The sequence below is a fragment of the Toxorhynchites rutilus genome, chromosome 3 (genome assembly GCF_029784135.1).
Source record: "Toxorhynchites rutilus septentrionalis strain SRP chromosome 3, ASM2978413v1, whole genome shotgun sequence".
In the NCBI taxonomy this organism is placed as follows: domain Eukaryota; kingdom Metazoa; phylum Arthropoda; class Insecta; order Diptera; family Culicidae; genus Toxorhynchites; species Toxorhynchites rutilus.
In genome coordinates this window covers 12,191,496-12,211,299 of record NC_073746.1, presented here as the reverse complement: position 1 = coordinate 12,211,299, position 19,804 = coordinate 12,191,496, and the positions used below count along the sequence as shown (strand labels likewise).

Sequence of the window (19,804 nt, the reverse complement as noted above, 5' to 3'; positions counted from 1 at the left end):
AATTTATTTTGATTCTTGCGTATTTCGAAAAATTTTCAAATATGTTCAGAACTGAATCAAAGTCATTATCATTTCTTAGAATAAGATTAAAATCATCAGCAAATACTAAAACTTTTATGATTTTATCGTAAATCATAAATCCTGATAAATTCGCATAAAGTTGTCGAATTACTGGCTCTACGTACAGAATAAACAAAATCATGCTAAGAGGACACCCTTGGCGGACAGAAGAGTTTATCTTTATTTCATTAGTTAGAAATCCGTTTACCTGAACCTTAGCTGTTGCAACTTCATACAAATGTTTTATACATGTTATGAATTGTTGAGGAAATGCAAATCTTTCTAATACTTTCCATAGGTATTTGTGGTCTACTCGATCAAAGGCTTTATCAAGATCAATGCTCAAAATACTTCCTTTAAATCTTTTAGTCTCGCAAGATCGTGTTAAAATTCTTCTGAGGTCTTTCAAGTTATTTATACAGGACGCGTTAGTTAAGCAAGCGGTTTGTCCTGGTCCTATCAGTTTGTGGAGTACTTTCATAATTCGGGCAGCAATAATCTTCATTAATAGTTTATAATCACAATTAAGCAAAGAAATTGGCCGATAGTCCTCCAATGAATTCGAACTAGTTCCTTTTTTTGGCAACAAAATTATAACACCATCTGAGAATCCTTTATGAGGTTTAAAGGAACCCGATAGGTACGAATTGAAAAGTCACATTATTAAAATTCTTCGAATAGAACTCGTATGAAAGACCATCTGGTCCGGGTGTCTTTTTCTTAGCACATTCTTCGAGAACCTTTTTCAATTCTTCTTCTGAAATTTGTTCCAACAGGTGTTGTCTATCGTCAGGTGAGATTTTCCTGGTAATAAATTGTATTGGATCATTAGCCTCGTCGCCAGAAGTCCTTGAATCAGTATCATTAAACCGTTTGTTGAAATATTCATAAGCAATATTTTTAAGTGTTGTTGGATCAGTTGTCACATCATTGTTGAAATTCAATTTTAGAAATTTACTAGAGTCATTAAATTTCGTTTGCGCAGCAATTTGAAAAACGTTTATCTTTTCCCCTTGTAAAAAGGAAGTTTCATTCATGTTGTTAGTCAAATGTTTCAGTCGATCATGTTCTCAAATATTCTAGATTTGATTACCTTGATATCAAGCCATGTTTCTTCGCCCCTTTGTTTCTTTTGCATGTATTCAAATAATTTCCCACAAAAATAACTTTTTTCATTTCGAATTCTGGAATTTAGTTCCCAGCTTTTCCGTTTATAAAATTGTCTAGTTTTTCCCTTGAAAATCTCCTTCCACCATTGATTGAGATCATCGTCATGAAGACGTCTCAGTTTCCAATCCGCGAAAGCTATTGCATACTGTTCCGCTGTTTCTTCGTTCTCTAAAATAGATTTATTGATCTTCCAAAAACCTCTTCCTTTTGCTCTGATGTTATTTTGATCCACCTCAATTTTCATTATTATACCACAGTGATTAGAGAATGCCACTGGAACCGTGCGAAAATCTCGAATGTTGCTCATGAAAGAAGCAGGTACATAAAATCTGTCGATTCTTGAAGCCGAACTCATTCTGTGAAAAGTAAATTCGTTTTTACCAAGCGTTAAGGCAACATCTTTCCATCCGAACATCTCTACTATCCGTTCCAATCCCGTGCAATAGTTTTTTGTTTCACCTACACAATCGAAAGCATTCAAAATACAGTTCAAATCTCCGCCCACGACATTCATGGTGGCACCTGGTTTGTGCAGATGTACAGCCAGATCATTCAAGAATAAGCTTTCGCGTTCTCTCTTGCGATTTGTACCAGAGTGTGCATATATCTTCTTCTTCTTCAATGTCACTAACGTTCCTAGAGGAACTTCGCCGTCTCAACGTAGTATTACTTGCGTCATTTTTATTAGTCCTCAGTTGAGATTTCTATGCCAAATAACGCCTTGAATGCATTCTGAGTGGCAAGCTCTAGAATACGCGTGATCACAGTGCAAGTCGGAGGAAATTTCTTTGACGAAAAATTCCCCCGACCAGAACGGGAATCGAACCCGAACACCCGGCATGTTAGTTATGACGCTAACCACTCGGCCAAGGGAGCACCAATGCATATATATTAACATAATTGACGTTATTAACTATGATTGAGGTTATCCTTGTACTGATATCAAGCAATGGCTGAGCAAAATCAAAAGAAGTTCTCACTAAAATAGCAGTTCCAGAGTCGTTTTTATCAACATTTACAAAAGCTCGATGTGATGGTACAAAAGAAAAGTTCGTGTAACGCACTTCTTGCAAGAATAAAATGTCAATATCATGAGCATTTATGAAATCCCTAAGCAAAAACTTATTGACAGTTATCGTAGTGCTGTTCAAATTAATGCTACTTACATTTGTTATATAATTCATAATTTCATTCAAACTCTATTTACACGCATTCTTCCATCCACACTCACTTCCATATCATCCTCACACTTTCTTGATACTTTCTGTCAATACGGGTTTCATTGTTATCACGTCGTCAATGGCCGACACCACACTTTGCTCACATAACTTCATCTGCTTCGTTTTGCTTCGAGTCAAACGATCCAGTGAATCGCTGACAACATTACCATTCTTAGTGTACGAATTCGTGTGTTGAACTGTGTCTGTATTTGAGTTATCCGAATCCGAAAGCTCAATTGTATTCTGCTCTTTGTTCCTAGATTTATGGCCTCTTTTGAATGAAATCTTCCCATTGACGCTTATTTGTTCTTTCACCGCCGACCCTGTACCTCCATCTCCATCGTCGTCAGTGATTTGGTCTTCGCTCGCATCTTGAATCGGTGACTTGCTTCTCCGCTCTCCAATGACCCCCCTCATTACGTTTTAATCGGTCAGTTCGGGTGTACCAACACCATGTGATTGATCTTGTTGTTTCTCGACGTTATCAATACTGCTACTTGATGTTGCTGTGGGATTAGCGGGACTTGTATGTGTCTTCTGCATCGCTGTGGGCTTAACCCAGCGATTGCCATTCGCTACGACACCACTGTATGACGGTTGACCTGTATTTCCCAGTCGCTCATTGATAGATCGTTTTTGTGGACACTCAGCTTTCAAATGATCCACACTACCACACAGATAGCACTTGTTCACCAGTCCCTCATAAAACACACGCGCTTTAATGTTCCGCACATTCAACAAGGATGGAACCTCAACCTTGTCCTTCAACTCCAGATAAGCTCCTCGTACCGATGTCCAGATTGGGAAACCTGTCTCCTCACCATACTTTTCGCGCACCATTCTAATCACTTTTCCATATTTTCCAAGTAAGGACGCAATTTCGCGGTCCTCAATTTCCGGAGGGAGATTGAATAATCTCACGTAACGAACAATTGCGTTTGCCGGAGAAAGTTTCACTGTGGCACTTTTATACTTGCTGTATGTGAATTCCATAGTGTCTGGAAGATTTTGAAGCGTGTTCTTCATATCTTCCTCTGTTTTAAACTTAATTATTACCGAGACATCGTTCTTGTCCTTGTACATAGACAAAAGTTTTTCACTTTTTAGCTCCATTCTACTTTTCATGAATGCGAATATATCGATATCGGATGGTTCGGGACTGCCACGTTCGAAACGCAACCTTAAAGAGTTAGCTCTCAATTCAAGATTGGCCATTACAATGGTTTCTTTTCAATTCACGTTATCTATCAAAGTACACAAGAAGAATGAATTTTGTTCAGCTAAGCTGAAGACGTGTTCGAGACAATAAACTTTAATGTGCTCTCTTTATTTGCGTCCGTTCTCTTCCGAGTCTGAACTGAAACTGTTCTAGAGTTTATTCAAATTGAATCGACCAATTTCTTCAGTGCACGGCATGTCATTATCTGAGACAAGTCCTGACATCCGGTTTATTACTTTTTTTCTTTTGTTTTTTTTTTATTAACATTTTACGGACCGCTCACGAGATTTCTCGTTTTCGCGTTCCTTCTTTACGGATTGTATGAAATTAGCGGATAAAAGTTCTGCTGATATAGTTGATTCTATAAAACTACGACTTCATCCACACCACAACGAGATTTGACAGAAGTACTTAATAAATACTCTCTAGTACTGAAACAAAAGTTATAAGTTTCGATGTGACTAATATATACAATAAAACGCAAAAAGGTAGACGCTTCTCAGAAAAATGCTTGTTGCGAAATAATGAAGATACAGGGATCCACAAAGTCACCACCCAAATTATATCACACGTGTTGTGAATTTTATGCTTGTTAATTAATCCTAAGCGGGTGCTAGAATTCCCTCTATTCTACGATTTCGCAGGGATATTCACTAACACGTTGGCACTGGACTTCGGATATGTGTAGTACCGCACAGAAGGATTTGTTTGTCGTGAAACTGATGCTTCATCAATACCAAACTGCCGGTTGACTATATGCCACGGGATAATTCGCTGCTATTGTTATAATTCAGATGGTTCTATGTGTTCTGAAAGCGAAGAAAATCTCACCCAGGACTCATCCCGAAAATGAAATTGATCAGGATGCATATGAGTTAGAATTAAGGGAGTATTCTAGACTAGAAATTTGAAAAAAAAATCTTTTTTTTCTTCATATTTCTGTAGTTTAGGCATTCAAGAATATACCCTAGAAAAGACTTATCGAAAATCCTATTATTTACCGAGTTCGAGCCATTTTAGTGATGAGGTATCTAACCAGTTAAGGCCATAACAATGAACTCCAGACGCGTTTTTCTCGAACCTATTTTTTTTTCAAACTAGTGTACACGATATCTCAAGTTCTACTGAACCGATTAATGTCGAAATTATATGGATAAAATCTGCAGGCATCTCTCTATCGCATAAACCTCTGAAAAATAATATGTTTTTAAATTTTACTGGGAAAAATTGGGAAACGTTTTAAACCGCATTTTGTTTTTCAAACGCCCGCCATTTTGCCAAAAAATATGTTTTAGACTTGTCCGAGGTTCATGCGATAGCGATACTTTACTGATTCAGAATCTGTTGGTTTTTTTTTTTTGTTTCAGATAATCAGAAGGGCTGGAATCGTGTACGCCATGGTACAACTTTTTTTGAACCCTCTCACTCCATCAGCTCTTAACTATTCTAGTTATGAATATTTTTTCCCCTTTCAATTTTTGTTTTATTGTCAAAAGATAGATGAACAAATAATGATATATTGGATAGTAAAAATATTCTTTGTTTTATTTTTACGGAGCTCAAAAAACGTCCGAAATTCGTGTTTCTACACTAGAATACCCCCTTAATACAATTATGAGCATTATTTGCTCCGTCAACTCTGCTTCGTGAAACTCAAAACTGTGTCACGATGAATTTTACGATGATGGTGATTTTTCCGAATGTGAAAATACATAGATAAAACAAATAGAATGATAATATTCTGAAAGAACAGTGCGTGTAATTTACGTAAATAACGACATTGTAAAAACTTCGCAAAACATCGACACTATAAAAAAAATTGAATAGTCTGTGCCTAGAGGTACGGACGGAAACTTGACGTAGAGGACAGTTGCTTTTTAATTGAGTTTTTGTAACTGTTCAGAAATCCGTAAATTTAACTCTAGAAATGGTGGCCCTAGAAAAACCGTTTCATATACAAACTGATGTATCCGAGATTCGAATGTCGATTTATATTTTTGAATTGATTTCACAGACTTGGGCAGCCTTCATAGCAAATAGGATGTCTGAACAATTTCAGCTGAACTTCAAACGATCACTGTGTAGTAGAATACCAATATTCGCCAAGTGTGCGCGTCGAAAAGTAATAAAATATAATCTTAAATCCTCCCGTGCTCTCTTGGCCGAGTGGCTGGAGTCATACTTAACATCCTGGGAGTATGTAGTTCGGTTCCCGTTTTGGTCGGGGGATTTTTCGTCAAAGAAATTTATTCCGACTCTTGCACTGTGGTTACAAAGGTTACCATATTTACATAATAATCTGTATTTACACAGCTTTTTCAGACTTTTCAAAATCAAGAATATGTAGTTATAGATTACAGATTTTTTGGGTTTCGTACAGAATTTACAGATTTTTAGAAATCTTAATTCGTTTCTGGATGTTGCCTTCAACATCCCCTCACCTATTTCATGAAAAATATCTTTTTTGTCATTCATATATACTGCCGCTCTACGCATAGTTGTCCCATGTTCCAAAATCAGCAACTGAGAAAAACGCATTCAAAGTTTTCTAGCAAATTTGTCTTCCAAAAGTTTTAAGCATTCCGGTTTAGCAATACACTGGGTTTTTTGTAAGCAGAGAACTTTTGTTTAATGAAATGTGAAAAGATCCCCTCATTTGAATCAATCAATCTTGGTTACAGGCTTAACAATTCATGGTGGGACAGTTATGCCTAGAATATCAACATGGGACAGTTGAACTTGATGTTGTTTTTTGGAAACTGAAAACAAACAATAAGTTTTTTTTGTGTTTTTCCGATAGATAATGCATAAAAACATCGTTTTATGAAGAAGGTAGTGAAGTCTGCAAAAATCGTCAAAAAGTAACATGGGACAACTATGCGTAGAACGGCAGTATAGTGTGATGTGCTGTTCTCTCATGTTCGACCTAAGGTGAAAAAACAAAATTAAAAAAAAACAAAAGCAATGTTTTGTGAGAACGAAATGTGCGTTTATACTGACGTTAAATTCCACTCGAAAGTTCTTGTTGTAAGAATTGAGAATATCTGAGAGAACCTTTGATACGTTTTGGATTACGTCTTTCGGGACAATATTGGAAATACAAATTGAAAAACTGAACATCAGTGTTTGTCGATTGAACGTCCCACTGAATGAGTCACTTTCGTTCGTTCAAATATGATCTTGCAGAAGTCATTTCCCCCGGTGGCCTTCGTGTGTTGTTACATACTATGAATCATGACACAAACGGGAACGAGAAAATTTTACTTCGTTTAGCACTTCACGATGAACAACCATGCGAACCAGAACGTCATGATTGCTTTCGGTGCTGTAAGTTTATATGCTTCTTTGCCTTTCATTCGCTTCGTTTACTCTATTGGTGCAACAAACCTGAATACTCCCATTCTGTTCAAGCATCTACAGTCTATCGCAACATTGAGTCATTTGTACACTTGACGATACTTTCCATTTATTTGGTATTGAATATTTTTTTACATTGATTCTTTTAATGCATATTAATTACTCACACACTCACAAAGTTTTCTGCTAATTGTTTATTCCTAAAAATTGAAAACAATCTCTATTCTGGGCATCGCAAAATTGTACACCTTGAACTTCTCCGAACAAATTAACCTTGTAAGTAAGATCTTTGCGAATTAGCGTCCTTTTTTTCGTCAGTGATTGGTGTCAACACATAACCACTGCTCGGGCAGTGTTAGTTTTTGTTTTTAATTGATGTATGAAATTTTTTTTTATCAGAATTGCAAGTTGGAGGAAAGAAAGAGATATTTTTACACGTACAAAGATTATAAATATGAATTGTCGTGGAAAGACATTGCAGGAAATAGCAGATATAGTCGGAAGAACCCATTATACAGCAAAGAAAATCATATACAAGTGAAAATACGAAGGAACCTTGAAAAATCTCCCGAGTAGAAGACACAAACGTATCCTGTCTCTTGATGATGAACGAGCGAACATTTCGAAAGCACTCTAAAACAAACATTCCTTAATTGATTACCGAAGTGGCCGGCATTATTGGAAGACCTGTCAGCGCAGATACTGTCCGGAGAGCAGCATACAGGAACAATCTGAGAGACCTTGTTGGCCGTGAAAAGTCTTTCATCTCAAAGGCGAATATGAAAAAATTATAGGAGGTTGTATCCAAGATACGACCGCATTATTGACGTAGAACTACGCTGTTATTTTATATAAGTCGCTTGTTAATAACTTCGGATATTATTTTATAATGCTGTGAAATTTTAGAAATAACTGTTTAGTAGAATGAATTGATCGCCCTGAAATGGTTTTTTTTTTTTGTAGAATCAATTGACGATAGTTGACTGATGATTCATTCTTGCCCTCGCAGAACAATACACTAGCTGATCGTATGTCGTAATTTGTTTCATGTTAATGCATTGAAAATTTACCGCTATTCCGGTGGCCTTTTTCGCAATTGACATAGACTCAGCTACAGTCGATTATATACTTGTTGTAACAGCACCATTATTCCACATCTCATAACTACAGGGTGGGCCATTTAAAGTGGAAGCATCTGGCAACCCCATAACTTTTGACAGAGATGTCAGATTAACAAATGTCATACCGCGTTGGAAGCGTCATTTCAGTACAATTTTAACCATGGAACAATACACACCTAAACAACGCGCTGAAATTGATCAGCTGTACATTCAAAATAACTTCTCAATTGTGTTAACTAAACGTGCGTGGAAAAATAAAAATAAAGTTAAAACATCGCCTGGAGACAACACTATACGTCGATTATATGCCAAATTTATATCGTCTGGTAGTGTTGGTAATGCCAGTCATCTGTCCAGACAACGACCAAGACGTTTCGACGAGAATATTGATGCCGTTCGAGCCAGTGTTGCAGAGACTCGATCGACATCAGGTCGCCATCGTTCGCAAGAGTTAGGCATCGCTCGAACCACTCTCCGACGCATAATTCGTGTTGATTTGAAAATGTTTCCGTATAAAATTCAAATGGCTCAACAACTTAACCCATCTGACTTACCACGTCGACTTGATTTTGCGAAATGGACCATCGAAATAGCCAAAAATGAACGTGGCTTTTGGCAAAAAATCATAATGTCTGATGAGGCGCATTTCAACTTGAATGGAGGAGTGAATAAACAAAATTGTCGGTTTTATGCTACTGAAAACCCTCAATTCATCGAAACGCAACCTCTTTACGACCAAAAAGTTACTGTGTGGTGTGGCATTTATGCCGAGAAAGTCATCGGCCCGTACTTCTTTGAAAACGAAAATGGAGCAACGGTAACCGTGAATGGGGAGCGTTATCGGACAATGATAACCGATTTTTTATTGCCATTTGTTCGTGAAAATGAAATGGACAATTACTGGTTCCAACAGGACGGCGCTACATGCCATACAGCGGCTGCCACGACCAAATTATTGCGCGAAATGTTCCCCGGAAGATTAATATCGAAAAACGACGATTATGACTGGCCACCAAGATCACCTGATTTGACGCCTCCTGACTTTTTTTTATGGGGATATTTAAAATCCAAGGTATACACTGGTAAATCAAGGACCCTGGCTGCGCTGAAAGACAATATCCGACAAGAAATTGCTGCCATATCGGCCGAAACATTGGGCAAAGTGATGGAAAATGCCGAAAAAAGGGCACATTTTGCGGTCAAGGCCAGAGGCGGTCATTTACGAGATATCATAATCAAAAAGTAGTTAGAACAAATCTCCTTGGACCAAAATAAATGAATTTCAAAAAATTTTTTTTTAAATTCCACTTCTTTACTTTGCTATTGCAAAAACAAATCCTTCCACTTTAAATGGCCCACCCTGTACATCAATATAATATTGGTACCGCATGGAAAAAATAACAATGACAATACTTGCAAGTTTCAAATATCATGCTACATGTTATTCAGTATTGCCTCAGTGGAATCGCACCTCTAGACATCATTCGTACAACGTAAACCAAATCACAGACCAAATTCCAGAACTTTAATTTTCTTGGTGAGCCGACGATAGTCTAGCTTGATGATTCCCCATACAATTGTGTAGCTCAGAACCTTAATGTAATGGTGTCAGTTTGATGCAATTATTTCAACGCCAGAGACATCAGCGAATGAATAACTTGGTCGCGTCCACAGCTCAACCCGAAACGAAGGCATGTGATGACGCAAAACAAGGAAGAACAAGCGATGTTCATTGCTTTGAAAACAGACCGAGACTGAAAGTTTGCCTCAGCGAGATCCACTGTTTATACCCTAGGCCTTCGTTCTTCTTCCTTTCCTTTGTTCACGGGGACTTTGTATCTCACGATTCCCCATTCGTTGCTCATCGATAAGTTGCTCGTTATTGACAGCTCTGTTCGGGAAAGCACACTAATCAGAAAACAAATGTAAAGGAAAATCGAAACGCTTATAGTTTTCATGAATTTTAACCATTTACAAACCAGGGGATTCGAATGTATAGCATATTAAACAAATCTTAGGGAATTTCCAATTCGTTTAGTACATAAATCGCCAAAATCCGTTCGCGGCAAAAATAGTTATTAACGTTAACTTTATTTCATAAAAACGTGACCTGTTTTCTGATTTGGCACCCTTAATGAAAGACGTAGTTCTACGTCAAAAACGACTACAGTTTGCTAGGACATGTGTAAACTGACCTAAGGAGTTCTGGAACATGGTCTTTTATACGGATGAGATGAAAACTAATCTCTTTGAATCGGATGAGGGACAGATAGTGTGAAGGAAACCAGGACTAGTGGTTCAGATTCAGCATTTTGTTCGCACAGTAAATCACGGCGACGGCAGTCAGATGATGTATGGTACGATGGCGGCTTCTGGAACTGGAACCATGGAGTTTATCGATCCGGCGATGGACCAGATGGCTTCATTGAACATCTTGAAACGTAAACTTCAGTGTCCCGTGCAGAAATTGGCTTTCCCTCGTGATTACTACTTTCAACAGAACGATGACCCGAAGCAAACTGATCTCATCATGCGGGGATACCTGCTCTATAATGTCCCAATCAACTCAAAACACCTCCGAAATCACCGGACTTCAACTCTATTGAGTATCTTCGGTGGGAAATCAAGAATCATCTGAAGAATTAAAAACCAGGGAACAAAGCGGAACTCAAAACGACGATTACGGAGATATGGGAGGCACTTCCGTCTACGGTGACCAGAAATGTCTCCTCATCTTTGCAGGAAGTGCTGGACACCAAAGGAGGGGCATACCAAATACTAGGGGATTGATTTTTGTTATCTGTGAACATTTATGAACTGATTTCAATTTTTTTTAAGAAAAACTTGAACTGTACACTCAATTTTACATCGTCTGAATCGAAGATTTTTTGTTTGTTTTTTAAACATGAAGTAGAAATGTGACCATTTAATTTTTTTCTTACCACTACATGAGAGTGAAAAGTATCAGTTTTTCGATGAATATGAGTCGCTTTTAATTATTTACTTTTTAACCCCAAAAAACTCAAAAATAACAAACCAACACGGGGTGTATACTTAATTTCGCGATTGAATGTATATCATCCACTAATTTTCTATTATAAATTTGTAAATGTTAAGTAGCAAGACACATTGTGGTATAGTCTGTGTTATGGAAACGCTATTTCCTCGAACACAAGGAGTATGCATTGCTTTTTTGGCGATGAAATACAACCTCTTATTCGCGGCTGTTTATAAGTTTGATAATATTCTTGAACGCTCAACTTCAACTCAAAAGTATTATAAATAATAATGCCAACCGATCCAAAGGAGCTTCTTTCGTTTGTGAAGTAAACGCAGCAAGTCAACTCGAGAGGCTAATCGAGAAAATATGTAATTTGACATAAAAATTTTAGTCATTGTCGTTTGTCCTTTTTGGTGAAAAGTAGCTCCAGATGAAAGACCCACTATATAATTCCATCGAATTACACAACGCAAATCACAAAGCAATTTATGATACGAACTTATTTAGGGTGAAACGCCACTTAGGGTGAAATACCACTCTGTGCGCCGAATGCGATTGTGCTGAGCTAGAGAGGTTTGGAGAGATTTTGAAAAATAGAGTTATCTTTCGCACAACTAAAGGCAAATGAGTTCAACTCAATTAAGGCAATATTGGCGCTCAAACCATTGGAAATTTTGAATTCGTCCACAACAAGATGACTCCTATTTGACCTAAACTAGTGAACTTTCTGTAACTAAGTTTTTCCATTAATTAATAAGTTGAACAAAACATGCCCAACTGAAACATCTGAATGACAATCCGAACTAAGGTCAATTTTGAAAGCATAACTATTTAAATTACCCCGTTGAGTAATATATGCCCAGAACAATGTATAAAAGCTAAGGTCGCAGGATCAAAATTAGAGATTTTAGCTTCTAAAGAAGACACTACACCCAAAGTTAATTTTTAGCATATGCTTTGTCATACCGATTTATAACATTAAATGAGTTTAAAAATAACAGAAAATGTGCTACTGCTACGCTCTGACTTACGGGCGACTAGATACAATCGTATCGGTCATATTTGTAACACACAAACTTTTCAAGTTGTGTAAATCAGTATGAAACTGTGCTTCTGTACAGATTCTCTCAATATTGGTCTATAAAAAGCTTTCCGCTAGTAAAAGCCGAGAAAACCATATACTTGAAATCGTGTTGAAATTCAATTTGTGTCGTCATTTTTTTAAAAACATTTCACTCTTTAAAAGTATCTATCTATCATCTAACTAACTAGATATGAGGGGTTTAGAATGAAAGGGGTGTAAGTGATTTGATCGATTTCTCTACATCCACTCTCTCTTTTGGTCATAACTTAGCTGCAAATACATTCCCAGCTGTATTTTGAAATGTGGAAGATAGGTCAGAACCTCAATTGTATAGCAAACTTAAATTGGAACGTTTTTGCAGTTGAGTTATTAACAAAATAAAAAGTTGATGAAGAGAAATCGATCAAGTCACATACACCCCTTGCATTCTAAGCCCCTCATATGGCTTTACATTATGATATCATATACATTTTGACGGTTTTTTTTTTTTTTGAATGACTAATCTTGTTATTTACAGAACATATTTATATAGCTATAAGTTTTCTTAAAGGATGGAAGATTAAAATTGTAGTAAAACTAATGAATTCGAGCGTCCCGTGGTCAGACTTTAACGATTTCGGAATTTAGCATTCCGATTGTTATTTTCTTTCGTTTTGCGTAATTTACATTTCAAACACCCGACCGGATTTTGTGACGTACTTTGTGACCCGATGACAATCGCTCGCCCCACCCGTAGCTGAGCATTCCCGACCCGCTTCCAGCACATTACCCTCTACATAATCATAACAATCAGTGCGAAATTATCGTAATTATCGTAGGAAAACACTTCCCAGTGTCGCACTTGCTGCAAAGCCGTCGCGGAACGCGGAAGAGACAGAGAAAAAAACAACACTGGAAAAGAATTATTACGGCATGAAAACTCATTTTCACGACCCACAGTCAATCCTGTAAAATCCAATTATGTTAAATTTACCGTTCAGCACTGTTTTGTGGTGTCCTGCTAAGTGTTTCCTCTCTTGCTCCTCGTCGTGGTCACCACTCCGAGCTTGGCCGCTGCTGCGTTGGGTTGTTTCGCTTTCGCTTTCATTAATTATAATCCAAAATAATGTTATTTATGATCCATTTTCACGGCACCAAGCACACCTCAGCTCAGCGAAATATCATTAATACAACAACACGTATGCACTCTCGAAACGCTGTGTAGGCCCTTCTCTCACGGAACACCGCACCGTCACTTCCGTGTACCCGAATCCTCACCTTGGAAGATTCGTGACGACTTCCGCCCCATGTGACGGGAGACGGGAATGATTAATTATATGTTTCACTCAAACGTTTTAATGATTAACTTTTTTAATTAACATCCACTTCTTCTTCCGCTCACCATCCGTTTTGGGTTGGAAAATTTGAGCTTGAACAACAAACGCGCCTCACAACTTCATGATGGATTTTCCGCTTGTATGTGCGACCTTCTCGCATACACAAACAAGCACACACGCACACTGCTCGCTGCGACGCCGAGAACCGATGAATTCCATTGATCAACTTCGTGACATAAATTATTTCGAACGATTAAATTTTTGGATTGTGTTGTCGGAGTTTTTATCGCGACCACTTAGAGCCCACATCGTGTCACATAAATCATCCCCCAAACTGACATAGGGTCCACCGATTATCAAGATTACTTTCGGTTACATTTTGCCTCGCAAGCGTGTGTCTACAGACGGAACGGATTTTTACCCGATACACATATATAAGCACCGGTTCCGTGGCTTTTTTCTCTCTTGGTATTCAGGATATGCCGCTCAGCGCCGGAACCTAATTTCGTTCCAATTTTTCACGAACTAATCCTTTATTCATTCACATGCCCAACACATCTAGCGAAAGGCTGGAAACTTCGCAGCCATATCCTGTGTGATGTATATGCAACCCATGAAGGTGGGTCCCAAATGGGAAGAGCGAAGTCTCAGCCAGCGTCTGCTCGCTTTGACGTTCCGCACAACGGCTTCACATCGACGGTAGGACGGAAGCTCTACGCCAAAGTATGGAAGCTGACATCCGACAGATTAATTTACTTATTCATTAGTTCAACATGAGTGCTACGAAAGCTCGGTACACACAAGTAGCTCTAGTACCAGCAGTTATTTATTTTTTGTCAGTACGTCAGAAACACATATATTTAAATCGCGCCGATTTGAATAGGGAACCACCGAAAGCCCTGCCTCATTCAATGGCTCTGAAGAGTATGTGGTCCACATTAACCCTCGGCTTCCAGCAGCCGATCTGCGGGCGGAAGGGAATTCACGCCAGACTGCATGCACACATAGCCTCCCAGAAAGCGCTGAACAGCGCCAGCATCCAAAGGAAACGAACGGTTTTCGAATTGCACTCGGAGCACACAAAAAAATCACCGCGCGACACGGTAAATCTAACCTCTTTTCAAGCCTTCACTGACCTACGCGAGTTGCCTCTTTCCGGACCTACATACATGTATTCCACCGATCAAACCGCTATAGCTAAGTAAACGGCTAATTGACAGTACATAACCTTTCCCGAACGATCGCGACGGCAAACAACCGGTAGCAGCGAAAATCCGAATAGTACTGAAGTAAATTTTTCACAACACTCGAGAGGACGAGATTTCCGCCCGCGGATTACCGCCGGTTCCGAACGATCGTGCACACTCACGCAGCAGAGTGCGCGAATTTTCCCGACCACCACCCGAATGACGCTGCTGCAGCGCGTGGAATCGGAGGAATTGCGGTACTAGAACGAAAATGTTGAGATCCCGCGTGACAGTGGGTGGTGGGTGGCTAGGTGTGGGTGCAGAGAAACGCCGGCTGCTGCTGGTTTCGTGTTTTGACGGCGACTCACCAGAACGATGGGCCCGAATCGGGATTTTCTTGAGCATGATATGATATTCGAGAATTTGTCGTGGTAAATGTTCACATTAGATTACAGCTAACCTTCCCGATTGAGATGTGGAATACTGAACTAAAGATGTCTAACTTTATATCCGCATAAAGTAAAAGATAGACATTTGATGATTTCTGCGGATGATTTGCATATAAATACAACATCCAATGTTTTATGAACTTTTCAAAGGCTTCACTATCGTGATAAATTTACACCAATAAATGAAATTTAAATCAATTCAAACCTGCATGTATATAGTTTCTAGAATCTCCGAGTTATTTAAAGGGCGAACACGAAATTATTGCGACACATTCAACAGGGCATAACTTTTTTACCATTGGGTAAAAATTAACCAAATTTTGCACACTTTCTTATTGATGTGTATTGTCTACATGCTGTCAAAGTCGAAGTCGTGTTTTTCGATTCAACGAAAATAAAGGTGAACCAACGCGAGTCGAGAGAACAAATTCTCTCCAAACACCTGGAATTTCCTGACCTGTCGCACCGGCAGTTGGGAAAATGTTGAACATTCACCATTCAACCATCTCCAGAGTGTTGAAGCGGTTCCATGAGCGGTTGACGTTGGACCACGGCAAAGAAGCTGGAAGAAAACCGGGACCGAAGAACAGAAAGACGGAGGGAAAGGTGAAGCGGATGATTAAAGCAAATCCCAACGTCTCAAGCCGTGATTTGGCTAATAAGATCGGCATGTCGCAGAGCTACGTCCAGAATGCAAAGAAGGGAGCTGGACTACATACATACAAGGTACAGAACTTCCCAAACCGCGATGAGCGGCAACAATCGATGGCTAAAACTCGGGCACGGAAGCTCTACGAGAAGATGCTGACAAAATATGGCTGCTGTGTGATGGACGACGAAACGTATATATTAGGCTGTCAAAAAAGTCCTGCGGTATTTCCGCGAGGTGTCGTTGTAAGCGCGTAGTTCTAGTTGTATTCATTGTATCGAGTCATACTATAGCTTGTTCGAAAGGTATTTTAGCGCGCTATAATATAGTCCTTGACAGTGTTTTGTTTGGTTAAGTCGTTCGTGAGTTATAGTGTCGCAAATATGGAGCAAAATAAAGAGAAAATCCGACATATTTTACAGTACTACTATGACAAAGGCAAAAATGCATCTCAAGCTGCCAATAAAATTTGTGCAGTTTATGGACCCGACACAGTTTCCATTTCCACCGCACAACGATGGTTTCAACGTTTTCGTTCTGGTTTAGAGGTCGTCGAAGATGCGCCACGCTCCGGAAGGCCTGTCGTCGAAAATTGCGACAAAATCGCTGAATTAGCCGAGAAAGACCGGCATAGTAGCAGCCGTAGCATCGGCCAAGAGCTGGGGATAAGTCATCAAACGGTTATTAACCATTTGAAGAAGCTTGCATTCACAAAGAAGCTCGATGTATGGGTGCCACACACGTTGACGCAAAAACGCCGTTCTTGCAGCAGCACGACGAAGCTCCGCTTTTTTTGCCAGATTTGGCATCATGCCACTATTCTAAAAGTGTCCTGGAGTGGTATGAGGTCAATTCTGTCCATTTTGTTCCAAAGGACATGAACCCGCCAAACTGTCCGGAACTGCACCCGGTGGAGCAGTGCTGGGCAATAATGAAGCGGGAACTTCGGAAGAGCAACAAGACAGTCAAAGACGAGAAGGACATGTTAAGAAAATGGAAAAAAAACTGAGAAACTGGTACCGGATGACACTGTAAAGACTTTGATGGAGGGCATCAAGCGAAAATGCGTTCAATTTTACACTCAAGGCTCCATCGATTAACTTTTCTTTTGATTTTTGAAGTAAATATATGTATAAAACTACCCTAAAATTTTGGTTTGATTCTAAACATTATAAGAAAATTGACATGACATTTGCGGTGTCGCAATAATTTCGTGTTCGCCCTTAATTTTTGCTCTGACATGATTATTATCATTATCAATAATAAGAGCCAGGTTAGTAAAACCTGGTGCAAGTGTCTCGGAGCTCCCATTGCGACCTTCTAGCTGAGTACTGAGTACTAGCTGAGATGCGAGCAACTTTTGGAAAGATCGGGGTATGCAAACAGGGAAGGGGGACTAGTGTAGCGTCTGTTCTCCATGTTAGGAGCGGCCCACAACAGCGTCTGTATTCAAGGTTAGGAACGGCTGCACAAGAAATCACAATGGAAATACTGCACCTGCACGTCAGTCGCTCACATTGACAGGCCGCCAACGGCAACGAATCATGTGGACGAGAGAGATGAATGAATTCGTGATTCGTTGCTATTAAAGGGTGTGTCACATCAAATTGCATCACGGAAAAAAACGCTGCAGAAATTTAATTTTTAGGAATTATATCTTCAGCTTTCGCTTATAATCAGATAAGAGTGTATAGATCACGTTGGCCATGCTTCACTGTCGATTTTTCGTAAATTTGGAAAAATGTCGAACGAAAAAGAGCGTCGTGAATTAATCCTGCGCACTCATTTCGAGAATCCGGAGTTTTCACATCGGGACATCGGTAAGATGCTGGGAATCGTCCAATCCACGGTCAGCAGAGTACTAAAACGATACTTCGAGAACCTAACCATCGACCGGAAGGTGAAGAACGGCAAAAATGGATGCTTCGTCAGTGAAAAAGATCACAAGCGCGTAGTTAAGCAGTTTAGACGTGATCCGAGAAGTTCAGTCCGGGATGTCGCCAATAAGCTGAATTTGTCAAGTTCATTCGTCCAGCAGACCAAGCAGCGGGAGGGCCTGCGTACATACAAGGTTCAAAAGGTTCCTAACCGCGACGAAAGGCAAAATATGGTGGGGAAGACGCGAGCCCGGAAGCTGTACACCGAAATGCTGACGAAGCCGCATTTCCTGGTAATGGACGACGAAACCTACGTCAAAGCGGACTTTCGTCAGCTGCCGGGCCTGTTGTTCTTCTCCGCAGAGGTCGAATTCAGCGTTCCGGAGGAGATTCGCAAGCAGAAACTATCCAAGTTTGCCAAAAAGTACACGGTGTGGCAAGCGATCTGCTCTTGCGGAAAGCGGAGCGCCCCCTTCGTGGTGACCGGCACGGTAAACGGGCAGGTTTACTTTAAGGAGTGCCTACAGAAGCGCTTACTACCACTATTGAAGCATCACGAGGGCCCGACCATCTTCTGGCCGGATCTCGCTTCGTGCCACTATTCAAAGGACGTGTTGGAGCCAACGGGGTCACCTTCGTGCCAAAGGAAATGAACCCGCCCAACGCGCCGGAGCTTCGCCCAATAGAGAAATATTGGGTGATTATGAAGCCGGCCCTCCGGAAGAACCCAAAAGTTGTCAAATCGGAGGCGGACTTCAAGAGAAAATGGATTTCTGTTCAAAAAAAAACTACAACCTGACGTTGTACAGAACCTTATGGACGGGGTAAAGAGGAAGGTGCGAGCATACGGGCTTGGGCTCGAAGTATGAATAAAAAGAAAATGCCAAAAGTTGTTTAATAGTTTTTATTTTACTTTCTAAAATTTTCAAAAGGATCGGTCTACTGGGCGAATTTCTACAGCGTTTTTTCCGTGATGCAATTTGATGTGACACACCCTTTATGTCTGCACAAGGTGGGAGACGGATAAGTTCGGCAGACCAAGAATGCTGGAAATGTTCAACGAGCAGTTCCCACGATTTGCCGGCCAACTAAATCGGAATAAGCTCTACACACGGAGACGAGCGATTTTGTCACACAACATGCTGTCCACGGCTGAAATAGAGGCCATCAAGTTGGAAGTGCAACGAGAATTGCGTAGAAAGAGTGGAAGATCGAGCGATATGTCGAGAAGGAGCTCTAGTTAGTGCATCGTTCGCTAGTGAGAGGCGGGAATCGATTGCACCTCCACCGGATCCAGTGGCAGAGTCCAGAGAACAAGAGCCGGAAGAGGATCAACAACGAGGTCAAATAAAGAACGAATTGGCTTTCCAGATGGATGCAGCAGTGACCCAGTTTTACGGAACGGACCCCTTAACCCGACACAAGACTCCGAAGTTGCAGTATTCGCACCGAATGACGAGTGCCGTCCAAGTACTCGACCAGGAAGTTCTACCTGTTTACCTGGAAGTGGTAGAGAACCCAAAGGAGTGGTTTAATGTGGAGCTGTAGCTGTTGTACGGACGTTAGAAATGCGCACCTTTCACCAAGGCGATAGACAGAACCGCGTACTATAAAAAAAATCACAGGAGGGTTGTGTCCGAGACACGACCGCATAGTTGACGTAGGATTCCGTTAGGCTATCTGTTGATTTTGGATATGTTTGAAGAATTCGTTAAACTCCTTGATAATGATTTGGTAGCTTCCTGAAAAGGGCCGTTTTGTTTTGTTGTTGGGTATTGTTTGTTCACTCCACCAGTGTTCACCGAGTGATGATGACAGATAGATGGTAAACAGTCGTTGGATGGTGCGTATCAGATAAAAGATACCGAAGTGGAACGAGATATTATGAAAACTGCCCTCTGTGATCCTAGACGAGATGCCTCCTGCGTTATGTATGATGAAATAAAAAAAAAACCACCAATGTAGTATAAGATAATTACCAATACCGAACACAAATTATCAGTAAAAACATGTTACTTTAATATAGGGAAAACAAATTTGAAATGGAAAAGCCATTGTTTATTCAACCCAATGCGAATCTTAATTGGACTAACA

The 19,804-nt window shown here is 39.9% G+C and overlaps 1 protein-coding gene across 1 annotated transcript in view; it reads right to left on the bottom strand.

Annotated features, from left to right (window-relative positions):
• LOC129778873 (chaoptin) overlaps window positions 1–14,724 on the bottom strand; it is a 510,710-nt gene extending 495,986 nt beyond the window's left edge. The window contains exon 1 of the mRNA XM_055786025.1: window positions 13,206–14,724. The gene's annotated coding sequence lies outside the window, so the exon portion shown is untranslated. The remainder of the gene's footprint in view (window positions 1–13,205) is intronic.
• Window positions 14,725–19,804: the final 5,080 nt, after the last annotated feature.